The sequence below is a fragment of the Chelonoidis abingdonii genome, chromosome 8, assembly GCF_003597395.2.
Source record: "Chelonoidis abingdonii isolate Lonesome George chromosome 8, CheloAbing_2.0, whole genome shotgun sequence".
Classification (NCBI taxonomy): domain Eukaryota; kingdom Metazoa; phylum Chordata; order Testudines; family Testudinidae; genus Chelonoidis; species Chelonoidis abingdonii.
Window position 1 is genome coordinate 31,005,719 of NC_133776.1, and position 21,177 is coordinate 31,026,895.

A 21,177-nucleotide genomic window follows, 5' to 3' on the forward strand; every position below is an offset into this window, starting at 1 on the left:
GACTGTTTGCATTTTCTCTGGTAGGCTAAGGAATGAAGGGAAGGGAAATTCTCTTTGTGTTAGATTTACGGAGGATGAATCTGTGCAGCCTCAGGGGAAGAGGAGGTGGGGGGGGAATTGTCCTCTCTGTTTTGAAAGTCAAGGAGTTAAGTACAGTATCGTCCAGGATAACCCAGGGAGGGGGAGCCAGGGATGAGGTAAAGAGGAGACAAGGGAGGAGATTGTTTCCCTTTGGTGTGAGACTCAGGACCTCTTAGTCTTGGGGTCCCCCAGAGAAGGTTTTGTGAGACCAGAGGGAGCTAAGCCCTGGAATCCTTCGCTGGTGGCAGCGATATCAGATCTAAGCTAGTAATTAAGCTTAGAGGGTTCATGCTAGCTTCTCATTTTATGAACGCTAAGGTTCAAATCTGAGTAGGAAGCTACGACATGGCTCCATCCAAGCAAAGGTGAATGAAGCAGGGAACTTGCCTTCCACCCCAGGGGCATCTGTTCCAAACCTTCCAGAGTAAACACACACTGGAACAGTATAACAAGTGTGGGAAAGGGAAATATTTATTTACAGAGGGATGAATGGAGAAAGAGGGAGTGATCAAACAGGGTTACATTCAACAGGAGGCCCAGTGGTATCACAGTATAAAAGGGGGGGATAGCTCAGAGGCTTGAGTACTGGCCTGCTAAACCCAGGGTTGTGAGTTCAGTCCTGGGGGGGGAGGGCATTTAGGGAACTGGGGTAAAAATCTGTCTGGGGATTGGTCCTGCTTTGAGCAGGGTTTGGACTAGATGACCTCCAGAGGTCCCTTCCGACCCTCATATTCTACAATAGCTGCCAAGCACAACATCTAGCATCAGAGTTCAGGAATCCTAGGTAGAGTTCCAGCCTTGGGAGTGAGTCCTGGCCTTTGGCACCAGTGAACTTTCCCCAACATGCCTAGGGTGACCAGAGTCCCAATTTTATAGGGACAGTCCTGATATTTGGGGCTTTTTCTTATATAGGCTCCTATTACCCCCATTCAATTTTTCACACATGCTGGTGTTTCTGCACTGTCTGGTGCCACCGCCTTCTGCCGTGCTCTGGAAACCCACACAGAGTGACAACCTCCCTGCTCAACTAGCTACAACCACTCTCCTTATTCCCAGTGTGGAGTCATAAGCCCCAATGCTCACAGCCCTGCACAGTTCTGAGGATGGCGATACTGGGTTGAGCTCCAGTTTGTTCTTTTCAGGTGATTCCTTCCTGGCATGGTGCTCCTGCTGGGCCCCATTCTGGGGCATCCTTGGTCAGCCACTCGGTCCCTCCTGCTTTGCTCGATAAGGGCCTGCTCACTATAGAGCCTCTTCTCTGGAGCTACAGAGACACACTCACCCACCTCTATCACTCTCGACCCCCTCCCTTCCTGGAACAATCAGCATTTCACTTTCCTGAAACAACCAGCACTGTCTCTATCTCAGGACAAGATTTTAAAGGGGCTTTGCTCTCTGAACCCCACTGGGATTATGTACAGCTGATGGAGGCTTGAGTCTAGCTCCTTGTTTAATATTGTATGTAAAATACAGGGCTAAAAACAGAAACATGTTTCAAAATTCAGATACACACAGATGCTCTTGGCATTTTGTCTTGGCAAACACATTTAGTTGCTTTTGGCAATAAGTGTCCTTAATTATTTTCAGTCTAAAAGGAAGAGAAGCACATTGTAGAAATACTTTTGACAATCTGATTATTTAGCACTGTTGAAACGCTGAGAATCAAATTCTAATTTTATTAAAACTATGGTATGGAATATAGCAATTTTATTGCAGAGCAGTGGTAACCTCTGTGCCGTTAAAGCATTGACACGTTGCACAGGCCTAAATGGAACACTGAACTACTAAAAACTCAGAAGAGGTGCAGTACCAGAGTCATCAAATAACCACAGCATAAATGCCTGGTTTGGTTTTGACCAAGTTTATCTTTCCAGAAAAATATTAAAAATTGAATGGCCAGGACTCCTAATGTTTTTTATGTTTTTGGTTAGAAGTGTGCACTGCCAGGAAAGCTCAGTCTTTGGGTGAGCATATATATTATCATTCACAAAAATGGGGGCCAAATCCCATAGTCTTTTAGCTTTTCTCCTATAAAAGAAAAGCTTTCACTGAGTTGATGTACTGCTTATAGGTCTAATTACTAATATGCACATACAACTGTATGGTAAACAAGTTAACCTAGCTTTAAAAACATATTGGTGCATACTAGGACAGCTGTTTTGAGCAGATTAAAGTATTTGCTAAGTAAGGGTCTGCTTCTCCCACTGAAATTAATATGTTTGTCCATTAATTTCAATTGCTGTAGGATCAATCTCTAGATCCTATGAATTGCTCAGTGGATTGTGGTTCCCAAGTGCTTAAAAAAGTCCATCTTAATGCTGTGCACTGTCCATTTCCACAGGGAGTGCATTTATTTGCTTTAGAGTTAATGACCCCACTTTATAGAACCCCAAAGATTTCCTGAGATTTTACAAGAAAGTTTAGAATTGTAAAAGAAAATCTAGGATGCCGTGTTGTTGTTCTTGCTTTACAGTTTAGGAAAGTTAGAACTTTTCACAGTTAGAAATTTAGGATTTTCTCTTAACTTTACATTAGCCATAAGTTTGTCCGTTAAAACACTGACCACCCCATATCTAGTCAGAAAGTGGTGTTTGTGCTGCATTGAGGAAATCTGCTACACAGGTTTCCAGATGCACCGTTTGGTCTCCAATATTATTTGTCCTGGTCTGAGTCCAAAGAAAACAGTAAAGCAGTCAAATAATACATAAACTGTCCTATTGAATATCTTCTCTCTCTGGTGTGGCTGTTCACATTATTAAACTTGCATAAATCGACAGAAAAATCCATTTCCACTAACACCAGAAGGCTTATTTATATGTCTCCATATAACAATTTCTTTTGAAGGACTTCCTTACAAATTCCTATAGATTTGAGAGGATTTCTGGCAATACCAAATAAGACAAATCATTTGCTTGGACACAGTGGATGAAATTTGAGCTAGAAAAAAGTTTGGGCATTTTGTGTGAAATGGCAGAAACTTTGGAATTTGTAGCAATATTTGGTTTTAAGATTAACACTCTGGAAACTGAAGTTTAAAGGGAGCATGAGCTAGGAAAATGTACATATGTAAACTTCCCATAACATTCAGAATTGTCTCTTAACGTTGCTGTGAAATAACTATATTTATCACCTTTTGTACAAAACATATTTTTAAATGTGTTCCTTTCATCACTGAGGGCTTGGTCCTGCTCCTATTCAAGTCCAATGAAAAAACTCCTGTGAAAGCGGGATCAATCGCTAACTGACCAGCTACTAAGTCCCATCAACTTCCATAGTAATTGGACACTCAACAGCATGCAGAATCAGCCCACTTAGGAAAGCCAGAGGTCTTTGTCAGAGTCAATAGAGCAAAACAGCCTATGTACAGAACAAAAAGTGATTTGATCAAGGTCTGTTGGACGATGGATTTGTTCATATCAGCTATGACCTGAACATGATGATACTTCAGTTTCTTTTCAGAAACCTGATAACTCAAAATGTGATCTGAAAATTAGAGAATTATTTTTCCATGAAGTTTTAAAAAAAGCTTTGCATGAGATTATTTTGGTTTATTTTTCAAAAACCAGAGATAAAAACATTTTTAATTTAAACAAATTGTTTTGGTTTTCAAAATCTGAAAACTGAGATATTTTAGTAAAACTTAATCTTTAAATTTCTGGGTTTTCAGTATTGACAATCCTTCCACCCCAAAGTTGTGTTTTGTTGCTATTGAAAAAATGTTTAGATTAACTCCAACACCACGTCCCGCAATCTGTTCTATTGGTAACTTATTTACCCCTTTAAATCTAATGTGGAAAACTACACAGTTCTATGGTGTCCTGGAAGAAATATCTTTAGGAGAGGGAATGTGGGTATTGAGAGCAGGGCTGGCTCCAGGCACCAGCTCAGCAAGCAGGTACTTGGGGTGGCCAAGGGAGAGGGGTGGCATGTCGGGCTCTTTGGCAGCAATTCGGCAGAGGGTCCCTTGGTCCCTCTCAGAGGGAAGGACTTGCTGCTGAGGACTGAAGCAGTGGCGGTAAAGCTGCAGATCACATGTTTTTTTGCTACTTGGAGTGGCAAAAACCCTGGAGCCGGCCCTGGCTGAGAAGCTGCTATCCCTGTTGAGAATCCAAATTGCACCTGTGAAATTGAAATTGCCTTTCCCCTCAGTACCTGAGTTCAGACTGTTTTTGTTTCTAACCAGTCTTCCACCCACCAGACTGTAAGAGCAGAGCAGGTTGGGAGTTTTATATCTCAGAGCAGCTGGAACTGCAGTTCAGGGTTCCTGCAAGGCTTGCTGGGTAGGGCACAGTATATAAGAAACTCTGTAATCTTGTAAGAGAGAGTTGGAGTGAGCTGGAAGAGCTAAGAACTCCCCCACCCCATTGCCTATTTGGGTTTTTATCATTATTTTATTGGCTCATTTTTTTATACACTGAAATAGCAATAATGAAGTACAGTAGTGAAAGCCTTGTCAAACCAGTTGCTAATCTCTGGTGAACAAAGAATACAGGTCTTCAGAGATTAACAAAACCTCTTTCTGCCTCCAATGCTTTGGTCTGAGAAACCTAATTTCCAACAAATACTTCTTCCATCACTTGCACAGGATCCTTTGACTAAGTCTTTGATGATAGTATGTAAGATGATTGATACAAACTGCCTGGAAATTTTAGCTTTTTCCTAGCTTTTATTTGCCTTCACTTTGGTAATCCTACTTCCAGGACTTTAGTCTGTTATACTTACATCCTGCTGCTGCTAATTGCTGTGTGTGGATTCCATGGAAACTACAAGTGGAATATTAAGACTCTCCCTCTCTCAAATACCACTCTGCCGATGAATGGCATTTTTAGTTGAAACTGTTACTGTCTGCAAATTTAAGTACATTGTGATGCAGTGAGTTCAGAAGGACACATGAAATCCAAGCAAAGTTCTCTGAATTATGTCACTGGTGCTTAGTATTCTTTTTTAAAAAAAATTCAGGGCAGGATGCCATCAAAAGGCTCATGAGTTTGTTAAAGTTGAACCAAGAATCAACCCATTAAAGTTGGGGTATAATTTGAGACTACATTTTGGGATATTTCCATGGCATCCTCTTTGGCTGATGTTCTGCTCTGGTTATTCATCCTGGTAGCTCAGATGCAAGCTACATATATGTATTCAGCAAACATGCCATGACGACAAAGTCTTAATTTTATTCATTTAGTGGTTAGTTAAAATTACTAACAAGCAGTGATACAAAGATCTGTTAAATACAAAATAAACCATGGTAATTCCAGTTTATCCACAATGAAAACAATACTTTATATGGAAAATAAAACAGTAGTCTTAGTTGTTGTGTCATGCCTGTAAATTACTAAGCTTCTGTACAGCATCTGACTTCTATTACCTCTTGGAAATGACATTTCTTGACCAAATTCTAGAGTAAGGATTAAAAACGTTGTAACTCCCTTTCTTAATTGGCTGTGGGGGTTGATGTATTTAGCCTAGTTTACTGAGCAAGTGAAGACTCAGGCAGTATAAGTAAACAGGCATTGCTATATACACTTTTCATCGGACAAGGAACAAGTAGAATTAAAAATAATGCTTTGATTCTATACTTCTGCCATCCTGTGGTCAAACTAGAAATTTATAAACTGGCATGTTCAATTTGAAGGGATGTGTTAGTGTTGCAAATAGGCTAATGGAGCATATTTTCTCTATAAATATTTTGCTCTACAAATAATAGATCCTGATTATTCAGGATTCATTTTCAAGTGTGTGTGGGTGTGCGCACATGTGTTTATAGCACTTTTTATAACACTTTATTTATAGTGTTTTATAGCACTTTTGTAGCTCTTGCATATATGGACACCTCTCTCGAGGTGGTAGTTCCAGTTAATACAACAATATTTCTATAGATATTCAAAGTAGCTTGCCAGCATAATTTCTCACAATGAAGAAGGTGTCCTCACCAGTTTACAAACTGGGAAGGTCAGTGTCACCTGACAGCAGTGCACAGAAGAGGAGACTTGTCCTGCAGTCTTTTGCTTGAACCACTGGGCAAGTGGTTCTTGAACTGAGCTCATCAGACCAATAGTAATCCCTAGATCCCTTCCTGGTGGTCTGTAGAATTAAACACATTGACAGCCAAGTGGTGTGGGATTAAAGGGTTTGAGAGTGGGATAATTCATGCAACACCCACACAGGCTTAGAGTGACCAGACAGCAAGTGTGAAAAATCAGGACGGGGGTGGGGGATAATAGGAGCCTATATAAGAAAAAGACCCTAAAATCGGGACTGTCCGTATAAAATCGGGACATCTGGTCACCCTACACAGGCTACTCCTGGAAAGAGAGAAAAATTAGGGAAATATTGTGAGCTTCTCCCTAAATTGTCCTGCATCTTTTTAAGGCTCTCTTCCCCCCAAAATTACAGGCTCCAGCACTTCTTCCTATCACCTTAATCTATTCAGTAACCAACAGCAGCACTGGAACACCACCCACACCTTCCCTGCATCTCTGGTTCTCACAGTGGGAAACCCCTCCCACCTCCTCTCCTGGCTCAGATTTCAGAAGTTTATTCCTAGAATATACCCTTGGGTAGTTATGCAGCTGTTTGGTATGTTAATGAAACAATTTAAGGCCAGACATGTTTAAGCAGAGGAATTAGTAATACACAGAGAATCCATTAGTATATGGGGCACTGTGAATTGAAAGTTGCCTTGCTGAGTCTTTGCGTTATTTACAATTCAAAATGTATTGCTGTACAGATGCTTAGCTAGATGAGTTTAATAATCTCAGTTAAAAAGGATATATAGTCTTCAAAGGCCACCTACAATTCCTTACATTTGCCCTCTTTTGTCCTGCAGGGAGAGTTGTATGTTGATCTTGTTTGATTTTAGCTGTTCTGGGTAGCTAAGTGAATTCTTTCCAGAGGCTGAGTGTTACTGTACATGTATGACTAGAAGCATTATCACCTCTCGTCCTCCTACTCAGTGAGAAATTTGAGGATTCTCTGGGTGTCCACTGTGAAAGAGTAGCTGGTTATCTAGCTTCTTAGGAAGCCTTTTTTCCCCCCTAACACGTCTCTTGCCAGTATCTTGTTATACATCTGGGCAGTCCCCAAACATGCCTATAGCCTGCTTTCCATTTCTGCACAGCGAGCAAAGATCTGTAGAGCTAAGGAATGTATGCGATGGAGTCTCTACTATTTTATATTGTGATTATTGTTAGGCAGGTATTCCTTGTGACTTTCTCATATTTTGCTATATCTTTTGCTAGGTTCTCCTACTTATTTATTTTTATTTTTATTTTGCCACTAATTGTCAGACTTTATTACAGTGTTGTGAAGTCCTTAGTGTGCAAGAAGTTAGTCTAGGCTTGTTTTCACTACTGTGCTACATTGGTGCAGTTTTGGCTATGCTGATGCAGAGCATCTGATGAAGACACACAACATAAGTACTCCACCTCAACAAGAGGCCAGCATAGTGTGGTGTTGACAGCGTTTTAAATCAATGCAACTTATGTTGCTCAAGGGTGTGGCTTTTTCACATCCCTGAGTGACACAAGTTGCATTAACTGAAGCGGTAGTATAGGCAAGCTCCTTGTTTTTGCTGTGACTTCTCTTGGGGTAGGTGGGGGCCTATCAGTCCTCGATTTTTACTTCACATTGTGACAAGACTGTCAATATGTAGAACCCTAATGTTTTTGGTTTTTTTTGCTTATAATCATAATCAAAACAAAAAAAGGTTTTCCTCTAAATTACATAGCCTATGAATTCCACCCACTGTATCTCGGACTAATTGAAAAACAACAAAATTACACTTTAGCCTATGGATTTTGGGGAAAAACCCACTCTGGGTCTTGTTCCAGGTGATCAAATCAGCCACTCAACTAAGTGCTCCTTCAAGCAGATGATCAGCACTTCTGCTGGTGTACAGCATAGGCACTTTCCATGCCTCCACTGCAATAATGTTTGGCACAATCTGTTCACCTACCCTTGCGTTCCTGATCTCATGGCTACAGAGCTTTGCTACTAGGGAACTTACTGGTTCCCTGGGGACTAGCCTTAAAGGGGAATCTAACCACAGAGGGGGATACTACTGAACAGTTACAGTTGCACAGTGCTACTGAATCTCCACTGAGTGGGAAAGTGGATGATGTGCTTTACCCAGCCCTTCTATCCCTCCATCAGCATGCTTGGTCACCACCTCCGCCCATATCCACATGCTGCCTGTGAACTCATGTGTAAGATTTATTGGTTTTTCAGTAATTGTTTAACATGTCCTGATTCTCAGGTGGTCTAAGGCTCCTTTACACCACTGCAAAGAGAGTAAATTCCTACGTAAAGTGGGGTTAAATAACATGGATGCACTAGCCAGGTATTGTCAGCGTTGATGGGGATGGAGGAGTACAAAAAAACTCCCAAGAGCACACAACCGGTGACAGTTTTTCTAAGAGGAGATGCACCATTGGTGTCTCCTGCTCTGACATGTGGGCTGGATCTTGGTACTTTGTCAACACATACACTATAATTATACAGTACTCCAGGACAGTACTTAGACCAAGGATAACTTGGTGCTTCCCTCTAAGAGCTTATAGTCTTGAAGGTCAGTTTGATGGGACTCTTCACATGAGTAAAATTATTCTGGTGCGTAAGCATTTGCAGGATTCGCTCCTAAAAATGCAGACATCACAAATAGAACACACAATGGTTCCAGCAGCAATTTAGGATAGGAATTTAGGATATAACAATAGTAATATGGTCTCCATGGGGGAAATCTTTCATTCAAGATCTTCTTGCAGAAGAAAATGGTCTCAACTTATAAGTACTTAACAAATAATAAATTTAGAAATTGTCAGGAATGTAGGCATCTTCCTTTAATGAAGTTATGCTCCTAATTTTTGCTTAGTGACAGATTCTTCCTGACAATATATGTAAACTTTACTATGAATATTTCTGTTTGAAAGATAATTTTTTTGACATCTTTGTAAACATTTCTAAGAAACCTTGGAACAATATTTGTTAGAATCTTCTATTTCTGGCAGGCTTCCACTAAAGATCTCATAATAACTAAGTAATTTATCCACAGTTTGCCTCTCTTTTCCCCTACGAGCTCTCACAATGTTTCCATTTCTAATATGAAGGTCATTGAAAGTACTAGATTTACAGGTTCACTAGTGTTTTAATTGTATTATCCCAGTTCATAGAAGTCTCTGTAGTGGTAAATATTACAGAAAAATTATGCTAGTATTTTCCTGATGATTCTGGTTGATTGTAAAATATATAAGTATTGGATTTGGCTGACTTTGGATTTAAGACATTAGGCCACAGCTGTAGCTATTCAAAACCATAATTCACTCATTGTCCTGCCCTGTGAACCCTGAAGTACTTCATTCCCCAACTCTTGAATCATTTTATATAAAATACTTGAAAAGTTATGGCAGCAGGGACTTGAATTTAGGCCTCCACTTCCTTGCTGAGTGGTTTAACTACCAGGCTATTGGGTTTCATTTTTGTATAAAATACTTGACTAATCATTGGATGTGCATGATGGGTGGAGGGAATGACTCTTGCTTGGTGGTTGGGGACTCACTTGGGAGGTCAGAGGATCAGGATCAGATTCTGGGAAAAGGATGGATGTGTATTATCCAGCCTCTCCCTCAGTATGCTATCTCCCTGGTTCTGCGGCCAACTAGATCCACATACTGAATATGAACTTGTTTCTCTATTCTAGCAATTATCTAACATGTCCTGTTTCTCCTGTGCCCTAAGACCCCTTCACACCACTCAGGCAGTGCATAGCAGCTGTAAAAAGTGGGAGAAAATTCCCACTCAGAGCAGGGTTCAATGACATGGAAGCAGAAAATACCAGTTATCACACAAGTCAGGGGTTGGTGCAGAAGAACAGGCAGCAATTTTTCTAAGCAAAGATTCACACTGATGTCTTCTTCTCTGGTAGGTACAATGGATTTCAGTGCTTCCCCATGTGCCCAGCCAGCTGCTCTCATTTTCTCTTTGCCCTCTTGTGACCCTAACAGCCCCTCAATGTCATCTGGGAAAGGGTTCACAGTTGTGTAACAGCAACTCTTAACAGACCTAGCATACTGCTTTCATAGTACTTCTTCATAAAAGATATCATGTGAAGTCTTAAATGAAAGCCAGTGTCACACTAGTTATGAATACTGTTGTCAGATGGACAATGATTAAGGAGTTGTGTGTATGTATTGACAATATTTTTACAGTCTGTCACCAACCAAAGAGACAAGTTTCTTCCAAACAGGAGGTGAGTTGTGTATCTCTGTCAAATGTAAATTAAGCACACAGGAAAAAACAAGCCATGAGGGTTAATGAGAGTTGTGCCATTGACTGTAATAGGCCAGGATTTCACCCTCTGTTGGAGCTCAAAAATCCTTTTTCAGTTGTTCCAGTGTTGTTGGAGGAAGATCATTGTCAGGGAAGAGAGGCACTCTTGCAGTTAGAATGGGCCATTCCCTGTCCTTTGGATTTTGAGGTTGATGCTGAGCCAGTTCAGAGAATAGAGCAATGGGGTAATTTTGATGATGGTGAGCTGTGCTACAGCATAGATGAGCTGCTGTGTTTTTTGAGTGGCATTCTTCCTATTACCAACTGGATTACAAAGAAATTCCTAATGTAGCCTGAAAAAAATGTACATAGGATAAGTCTAACTTCTATTGTTTGCTTGCTAGCTAAGTTTCTGTTTCTTCTAAAGCAGAGGTGGTAAAACTACAGCCCGTGGGCCACATCCAGCCCATGGGACTGTCCTGCCTGGCCCTCGAGCTCCTGGCCCGGGAGGCTTGGCTTTGGCCCCTCCCCTGCTGTGCCTCCCTCCCCCACAGCCTCAGGTTTGGGTGGCGGGGCTGTGAGCTCCTGGAGCAGCACAGCTGCAGAGCTGGCCTGACTCTGTGCTGCGTAGTTGTCCAGGCACAAAGGACCCCCCACCTCCATCCCCTGCCCACCACCATCACCCCAAACTCGCCTGCCCTCTATATCCATCCCTCCCTGCTCCCGGCCCCTTACTGCGCTGCCTGGAGCACTGGTGGCTGGCGGCACTACAGCTGTGCCGCCCATCCTTCCTGCCTGGCCACTGGACTGCCTGCTGGAGCCACTGCTGCTGTGCTTGCTGCCTGGGAGCTGCTGGAGCCTGGAAGTGGGGAGAAAGAGGATTGTTTGCTGCTGGGAGAGTGCGCAGAGCCTCTGCAGACCACCATGGAGGGGCCCTCTTAGACTGAGTAACTTTCCAACTGTGCTCTTGTGATGGGGGTCTTAACTGTGTTTGTGGGGACACTGGGGGTGTGGCATGGAGCCTGCTCCCGGTCCATCTGTGTGCCCCCCCTCCCACCACCACCACCGCTGGCCACTCGCCATCTGCCTCAGCTCCTGCCTCTGGGACTCAGCTGCTTGCCTCACTTGCAATGCCCTTTTGCCACCATTTGGGCCTGGACCAGCAGCCGGCCCAAACAAAGACTCTCTGCAAGTGCATGTGGGCACATGTGGCTCTCCCCACTTGGACTGACATCCCTTCTTCCTGCAGCAGTCCCCCAGCTTTCCCCCTTACTACCTGCCCCTTCCAGCCCTTTGCTCCCCCCTTCTGCCCCAGCCCCTCAGCAGTTTCAGGCTTTAGTTTGGTTGCCTGCCCCGCCCTCTTCCCTCTACAGTTTTGCTTGTTTGCCTCAGCCCCTGCAGTTAGCCCCTTGGTTTCCCTGTCCTAGCTCCAGTGCCCCCCCCGCCCCGAGGTCCCCCTGCCCTGATTAGCCCCTTGAGCCCATGTGCTTGTGCCCCTCCCGTTTTAGTTGACTCCTGTCTCATTGCACCCCCTATGTTATTCTAGACACCCTCCCCTAGCGCAGCTAGGGGAGCTGCACTTCCACCTTGTGTTGGTGACTGACTCCCCCTGTAAAATGCCCCCTCTGCTGCATCCCTGCCACCGGCTGCAGCGTCCTGCCCCACTGCTCCCTCCCCCAGCTCTGTGGGTGTCCCTCTCCCGCCTCCAAGGGCATATGCCCAGGTGGTGGCAGCTCCCCTACCTGCTGGTACGTCATCTCTCCCCGCCACCGCCTCTGCTACCATCTCTGGCAGCCAGGGCCCCTTCCCTACCTTGACCAGGAAGCACGGCGTCCATTGCCTTCTGGTGCCCACCTCATCCCACATGGAGACCTTTGTGCGGGCGTTGGCCAGGGTGATCATGGGGCCCATGGCCATAGTGGTGGTCTCCACTTGGCAGGTTGGCATCTCTTGGATTTGCCCTTCCTCCCCTGCTGCATTTGGCTTGTGGACTCACTTTCTCCTACTTCACCCTTTGCCCTGTCCTTGCAGCTGTTTGCTCCCTTTCCCTTTGCTGCCTGCCCTGCCAGCCCCCTTCTATCCACCCTGATGTGGAGGCCCCTTGAAAGACCAGGAAGGGGGCCACTGACACTGAGCCTTCTGCCTTGCCCCCAGGGGAATTCCATCCATCGGAGCCAGCTGGGGATGACGTGGCAGCAATGGAGCGTAGCACTGCCCTTCCTTCAGAGTCCGTCCTTGAGGGGGCCTCCGATAGAGCCCTTCCTGCCCCCTTGCCACCTGAGGCCTCTGTGAGCCCCAAGGCAAGTATCACTTCGGGCACCAGTGAAGAGGTCCCCGGGGTAGTGGGTGGTGATCTTCCCTCCATTTTCGAGGAGATCGAGGGCCTGGGTCTCACCCCAGTAACCCAGGGGGAGGATGACCCTTTGCCGGTGGACCTCAATCTGGGTGACCTCATGCCGGTCCCTTTCCCCATGCTCCCTTCCCCTACCCATTGCTTCTGCTCCCACCTCCGAGGACCCCCTGGACTCTTCCACCAACCTGGCCATGGATGGCACCCCACTACTGGCTGCTGAGCCAATTGAGGCAACGGCCAGTGCCACGCGGCTGGGACCAGAGTTACCAGGGGTATCCTTCGCTGATGTGGGGTGGCCAACCTCCTTCCCAGGTGGGGGCCCCACTGCTGCTTGTCCATCTGAAAATGCTGTGGCTGAAACACCCACCATGGAGCCCAAGCCCGGCATCACCAAGGGCTTCCTTCCCATTCCACAGACCCCTGAGCCCAGATGAGAGGTGCCACCCCCAAGTAGCTCGGCTGCCGGGGCCCACGATCCCACTTCTGTGCCTCTCCCCGACCCTGTCCTGAACCCTGCCCTCCCGCCAACCCCACTCCCTTTCCCTCCACCTCCTGTGCTGCTATTACTGGCCCTGGGGTCGTTTCCTTCTCTTTCCAGGGCATGACCCCCAGACAGTAGCCTGTGTGTTCCCCTGTCCCAAACCCCTAGGTGCTGATATTTTCCTTCTGCTGCCCCCCAGAGCCGGGGTCTGATGCGGGCTGCATGGCGCCAGCATATTGGGCACCATGCCAGGGGTCCGTCCCCTGCCTGCCTGTCTTGGTAGGCCACGGGGCTTCGACAGGGGACCTAGCAAAGGAAGACCAGGGGCCAGCAACCCCACCCCCCAACAGGCTGCGAGATGAGCTGTGAGAGTTTCTCCACGATGCCTATGGGTCCCGGAACAAGGTGCAGCTCGGATCACCATCTGGTGAACATGACAGCCTCTCAGTGCGGAGAGGCCATGGTGGCCTGTTGGCATTTTAATAACAGCTTGCTGGAGGATGTGGGCTTTGTGGCGTCCTTCCGGGAGTTCTGGCTGGCCTGGTGAGGGCATCGGCACGCCTTTCCCTCTGTGTGGCAGTGGTGGGATGTGGGGAAGGTGCGCGCCCAGCTCTTCTGTCGTGACTACTTCCAGAGTGCCAGCTGGTGGAAAGATGCGGCTATAGAGCAGCTGGAATGGAAGGTCTTAGAGCTGGATAGGTGTCTGGCTGCTAGCTTCGAGGATCCATCTCTCTGTGGAGTGAGCCAGGAGAAGCGGGAGGAGCTCTGAGCCCTTGTGGACCATCAGGCCCGGGGAGCTCTCACTTCTTCTATGCCCTGGAGAAAAAAGGTGGGGGGGTAGAAGCATGTCACCTGCCTTCTGGCAAAGGACAGCACCCCCCTCATGGATCCGGAGGAGATGAGTGGGAGGGCCAGGGCCTTCTACATGAGTCTTTTCTCCCCGGATCCGACTGATCCTGACGCTTGTGGAGTGTTCTGGGATGGACTCTCGATGGTCAGCGTGGGCGACCAGGACCGGCTAGAGCTGCCTCTCACTCTGGCTAAGCTCTCATAAGCCCTCCGCCGCATGCCCAAAAACAAATCCCCGGGCATGGATGGGCTAACTGTGAAGTTCTACCATGCATTCTGGGATGTCCTAGGCCTGGACCTTGTCACCGTCTGAGCTGAGTCCTTGAAGAGTGGGGTCCTCCCCCTGTCATGCAGGAGACCCATGCTCACCTTGCTTCCAAAGATGGGAGGATCCCCGCAACCTTTGGAATTGGCATTCCATTTCAGTCCTCAGCATGGACTATAAGGTCATAGAGAAGGCCATTTTGCTGTGGCTGGGATCCATGCTAGTGGATGTGGTCCACCCCAACCAGACCTACACCATCCTGGGCCAGACCATCTTCGATAATCTGTACTTGGTCCGGGATCTCTTGAAGCTCAGGTGTAGGGATGGTCTGTCTTTTGCCATTCTGTCCCTGGATCAGGAGAATGCGTTCAACAGAGTGGATCATAGGTACTTTCTGGGCACTCTGCTTGTGTTCAGCTTCGGGCCCCAGTTTGTGGATTTTCTCCAGGTGCTATTTGCTGCCACGGCATGTCTGGTCAGGCTCAACTGGACCCTGACCGTACCGGTCAGCTTCAGGCGCAGAGTGTGTCAGGGGTGTCTGCTGTCAGGCCAGCTGTACGCTCCGGTGATCAAGCCCTTCCCCTGTCTCCTCCACTGGAGGTTGATGAGGTTGGTGCTCTGGGAGCTGGAGTTGAGGTTGGTTCTGTTGGTGTATGCCGATGATGTACTCCTCATGGTCCAGAACCTGGGTGACCTGGTGCGGGTGGAGGCCTGCAAAGCTGCGTACTTGGCGGCCTCCTCTGCCCGGGTCATCTGGGTCAAGAGCTCTGGCCTGATGGTCGGGCCGGGTGGCAGGTGAGCTCCCTCCCATCTGCACTTCAGGCCATTGGGTGGGGTGCGGGTCCACTGCTCTATCTTGGCATTTATCTTTCTGCCATGCATCCTTCTCCACTGGAGAACTGGCATGATTTGGAGGGCAGGGTGGTTGAGCAGCTGCGGAGGTGGGCAGTACTGCTCCGGTGCTTCTTCCTTTGGAAGCTGGTTTTGACAATCAGGTCTGTGGCAGCCACCGGGGTGGGCAGATTTCCTTGCGGATCCCCATCTGATAGAACAAGGAGTAATGGTTTCAAGCTGCAGTGGGGGTGGTTTAGGCTGGATATTAGGAAAAACTTTTTCACTAGGAGGGTGGTGAAACACTGGAATAGGTTACTTAGGGAGGTGGTGGAATCTCCTTCCTTAGAGATTTTTAGGGTAAGGCTTGACAAAGCCGTGGCTGGGAATGATTATTGGGAATTGGTCCTGCTTTGAGGCAGGGGGTTTGGACTAGATGGACCTCTCTGGGTCCCTTCAACCCTGATATTCTGGTGATTCTCTGATCGTCGTGGGAAGGTGCGAAGTCCCCCCTCAGTGCACAAAAGGTTGGTCCTGAAAGAAGCTACTAGGTTCGCGAGGCCTCCTGGACTATCAACAGGGAGTGGGAGGGAAACCTCAGTAAGGCACATGGTCTATTCTAATCGGGCCCCTGCCTTTAAGGAATTCAAGACCACTCCTTTGTACCCTGAGCCAGCTTGCATGATTTGCAGCCGTGGTTGTCTTAACTGAATACTGTACCACGACCATTCTACAACATTCATGCTGGCACATCACTTCAATTTTCCACCCTCTATGTCCTGCCCCACATATTAAGATGGCAGTGAACTTTTACCAGCTGCAAAAGGGTGCGGAAGACCCTGGTGGGCCAGCCTATATTCTCATACTGGTTTCCAACGGCCCCACCGGGGGAGGATTAGTTGGTGGCTTCTTCATGAAGCTGCGAGCACAGGCAATGTACCTGGCACATTTCACGCCCCTTTCCCCTAATGTCCTTTCTGCAGTGTGAGGGAGACCCTGGCGCATGTCTATCTGTAGTGCACCAGGTTGCGGCCCCTCTTCTGGCTCCTCCAGAACCTCTTCTTGAGGTTCTGGCTGCACTTTTCCCTACACCTTTTTCTATATGCTCACCCCATCCGTGACCCCACGAAGTCGCAGAACCATCTCGTCAATCTCCTCCTAGCCATGGCCAAATTGGCCATTTATAACACCAGGGAGAAGAGGTTGGCTGGGTGGGGGAAGCGGGGGGAGGCTTTGACTATGGGGCCTGTTTTCGTTCCTTCATCCATTCATGCATCTGGGCAGAGTTCCTTTTGGCAGCATCTGCTGGCTCCTTGGATGCTTTTGAGGAGCAGTGAGTGCTGTCCGGGGTTCTCTGCTTGGTGTCCCCTTCCAGTTCCCTAGTTATGACCCTTTGACCCCCACACCTGTACTGTTTTTTTCCTTCATTGTCCCACAACTTTAGTTGAAGTCTGGGCTCAGTAGCTCCTCCCCAGGCTGGGGGAGGGGCTTTAGTTGTGGGCACTTCCCAGTACCAAATAGGACCACTCTCTTATATCCTTCTGGTCTGATTCTGTCACAGAGGGTATAATCCAGTTTTGCACTGGTCAGGATTTCATCAAGGGCAGGGGCAAAAGAGAGCTTGTAGAGCCAAAATAAGATGTGAACCTTTTGTTTTCATGTTCTGCTAACCCCTGACACTAGCTAGTTATTTCACTGAAGAGGAAAGAAAGGGAATGGGAATGTCTACTGCACCACTGTTAGAGAATCAGTGTCTCGTATCATTCTTTCAACTCCATTGGTCCCGAAAGACAAGACTAGAAGGCAACAATGAAAATGTCATGTTTCAGTTTTTAGTAATTGCTCACATTTATAGCGGCAGACACAATAGATGTTCCTCGGCTCCAAGTGAATGAAACCTCTAAATCAAGAGCTGTACATCCGCTAATGAAACAGCTGCTTACTCATCAGTTCCAGCCTTGTAGTTAAGTCCCTGCAGTACATCTTTGCTCAGAATTCCAATGCATGCACATATGCAAAATATCTATCAACCAAGAAAGGATGCTCTTAAATATAAATCAATGCACACATTTTAATGATCTTTTAATTGTAATTTGGATATAGGCACTTCAGATATGGCTTTTTAAATGAGGAGCTGAGCTGATGCTGCAAAGCTTCAGAACTAGCAAATTTGACTTCCAGCGGGGTCACAAAAGGGCAGAAAATGTGCTCTGTGCCATTAAGCATCTTGACAGACAGTGAAAAGCACTTTCAGTGGCAGTATTAGCTACACTTTGTGTGTGTGTGTGGACAATGGGTTTCTACTGAGTCTTTAGCTTCTGTGTGAGGGGACTGAGTGAACTTGGCTCCTGTGTTCCGTATTGGTAGCCCTTGTAAAGGAACCTCAGATTAAATGCATGTACAGAACTAGTACTGAAAGCACCCTTGTATTCACACCCTATACATGACTGCAATAATGTTCATACAAAATATGCATTGTGAAGTATCATCTGAAAACTAATAACTTGTTGGTCAATAATATCTTGGTGAAATGTAGCAACATTATAGCATGTAGCAACATTATATGTAAAATTATGAATTCCCCTTATATGATGATGATAGGACCTGTTCAAAACTACACAGCCCTGCCTAGGCAAAAGTTGCTAAACAGACCTATACCAAACAAAGAAATATGTGTTTACCTCAATATACATATAAGTAATAAACAGATCCTCTAAACAGCAGGGGGAGTAGATAGCAGGAAACAGAATGATTTGCATTTTAGGAAACACCAGTGGGGGAAGAAAGAGCATGGAACTTTCTTCACCACTGGACTCTATAATGCCTTCCTTACGCTTGACTAAACTTTACTTTGAAGGGTAACTTCATAAGACTTCACTTCAAAGGTTCACTGGCTATAAAAGAAAGGGGCAGAGGATGCCAAATTCTCTTTCACCTAAAAAGAAAATGGCACCAGAACTTTTGGGCCTCTGGGAGAGATCCTGACCAAGAAAAGGGTCAGTCACTATTTTGCTGGAAGACAGGGGTGAGAGAGGCCATCTGAAACAAAGCCTTGAACCAAAACTTACTAGATTGTTTTAGATTTCTAGATGTGTTTTCACTTTTATTTTCGTACAACCATTTCTAACTTTATCTCTTATCCTTGAATTTACTTAAAATACTATCTTGTTTTGTTAATAAACTTGTTTTATTTTTGAATCCAGTGCTGTGTTTAAACTGAAGCGTTTGGTAACTAAGCTGTCGAATATTGATCGGAACTGTCCAGGAGAGGGCTGGACATTGCAGAACACAGGTTTCTGGGGAAATCCAGGACAGTGTGTGTGTGTTGAGTATGTGTAGTAACCAAGGCTGGTAGAAGCCTGAGTGTGATTTGGTATATCTCTGGCAAGCTGCTGGGGTCAGGGCTGCAGCTACAGACATAGATTTAGGCTAGTTGTGAGTGGCCCAGACTGGGAGCTACAGCCACAAAGCAGTCTGAGGCACCCAGGCTTATGGGACAGGTGGTGACACGACCCCTCAGTGGTCTAGGCTGCACCCCAGAATGTGACAAGAACATTATCCCTGTTGACATAGAGAGCCCAGAGCTGGAGCAGCAGGGGGGTGTGGTGAGGAGCCCAGGGCTGGGATGAAGGGCAGCCAAAATTTTTTTTGCTTGGGGCAGCAAAAAACCTAGAGCCGGTCTTGTCTTCACTACACTTCTGTCCTTGTTTCTCAGGATTGGGAAATGTACTTTCTATCCTCTGTATATGCTGTACCTGCATTTAAATGTACAGCAAATTCAGATAAATCCTAAGGTTAAAAAAGTGTTCTGCGCAGAATCAGCAGACCTCTTTACTCCCTATTTTGGTAGCATTTTGGATTCCATATCAAGAAGGAGACTCACAGCTAAATTCAGAGCTGATGTAAACAGCTCCAGTTCAGCTGAAATTAAGGAAATTGCACAAGACTGGAATTTAGCTCTCTGCACTAAGGACTAATTAGTGATCATGTCATACAGTGAAACCACACTTGTATTTTTAGGAACTGTCAAGGGCTATCTAGTACAGGATGTCACTTTAAAAACTTGCCTTAGCTTCACTGTTTCCCTCAAACCTTTCAGTTCCTGTGTTTAGAAATCAACTTAGGTGTCTTTGGAACTCATTTAAATATAATTGTGTCATTCTTCCTATTAGTGTAAAACATGGATCTCTGATGACTTCAAATGGCTTTTGTAATTTTGAAATTCTTACATTATCCTGAAGCTTCATTAACATATTCATTGTGATGCTTAAGTTTTCCGAGCTCCACAAGTGAAATACTATTGACCAATTAAGAGTAGCGGGTGGCTTATAAAATTTAGTTGCTACTTGCTAAGAAATGAAGAGTCCTCTTATGGGATAGTTAGGCAGCTGTATACATATGATGATTACCAATTAATGGGCAGCCTGACCATGACCTACTACAAACTAGACTGCTGTCTTTTCCCCTGCTATTGCATAATTGCTTTTCAAATGGCTTCTTGAAGCAGATGTTCCCTATCCATGCATGTACTTTCTTTCTGTTACTAACCTTTCATTCTACACAGTTCCTCTGCTGATGTTCATTGCATTTAGAGGAACTCCTTTCCCATTACTATTGTTTCCTCTTTGGCACTAAAATGTCTGACCACATCTCACTACTGCTTCCAGATGTTTTTTCTGGACGTCTCTCCATAAGTCCTTGTTTGCACTTGGCTCTTCCCTTGGTTATTAGCACTTCATTTTCCTTAGAGAAAAGCCTTTGACTCTATAGTAACTAGAGATGGGCCGAAGCCACAAATGTCAGATCTCAGCCTCCCCAAATTTGAGGTGGCTTGGACGTGGAGGTTTTTTTTTTTTTTTTGGCTCATCATTGGTCAGGCCCAAAGTTCATTTCTAGATTCAGATATGAACTTCCCTAGAGTTCAGGGCTCTTCTGATCTGTTGTTTTGCTTTAGTCCCATCTCTCATCAATGCCTAAAAATGTAACTCATGTTCTTCTTGGTGTTTCTATATACAGATCACACCACCTGTAGCCTATGGAGCTAGCTTGAGCATTTATTTTATTCAGCAGTAGTATCCTGTAAGACGTAGCCTTATGCTAACTGCTGAAGCCAACCTTTGGCACAGATTAGCCTAATGTTCACCCCTAAGTTTTGGGGAACCAGGAATAAAGTGTTTAAGGGGGAAAGTTTGTCCATAATGACACTAGCCAACCACAGGAATATGAGCTAACACCAGCTTTTGGACATTTTAGGATAGAACATCTGAAGATGTCTAACCGCAACAGTGCCATGGCAATGAATTGACATATAATGATAAATTGAAATCATTAATATATTAACCTATAGGAGAAGGGTAACTCAACATTAGTAGGGTGAGGAAATACAAATAAGGAAGAGGGGAGAAACTATTAGACATAGTGGTGTCAGTGTAACATATTATAAAAGTAATATTCCAGCCTGTGTGTAGGCAGAGAGAGAGAGAGAGAGAGATGTAGCCCTTGGGAGATGCCAGAGTGATGGCCGGTGGCGATGATGCAGAAGGTGAGGGTGACGAGGAAGATAATGGCTAACATTTCAGGTTGTTTTGCAATGGGTGGTGTGAGTATATGGATGTTCAGATGTACCTTATCTACTTTGAGTTAAACTAGAGTGTTTGTGACTTTGCTAAACACACCTCTACGCTGATATGTTATATCAGGTGGCATTATGAATTTGATATAACACAGTAAAGCAGCGCTCCAGGGGGTGGGGCTGTGCACTCCGGCAGATCAAATCAAGTTCAATATAATGTGGTTTCACCTATAATGCGGTAAGATTTTTTGTCTCCCGAGGACAGCGTTATATCGAGGTAAATTATTATTAATACAGAAGGGTTCCTAAATGATGAGTGTTGCAGCTGTGTGCAGCAGGATTCCCAACTAAACAGTCATTTTTAATAATACTGGACCAGATCTTGGAACAAGAACCTGTCAAACCTCAAAGTGATAACTGAAAATTCCTAAATACCTACATGATTAATACATAATTTATAGCTTGGGCTACATACCAGAACA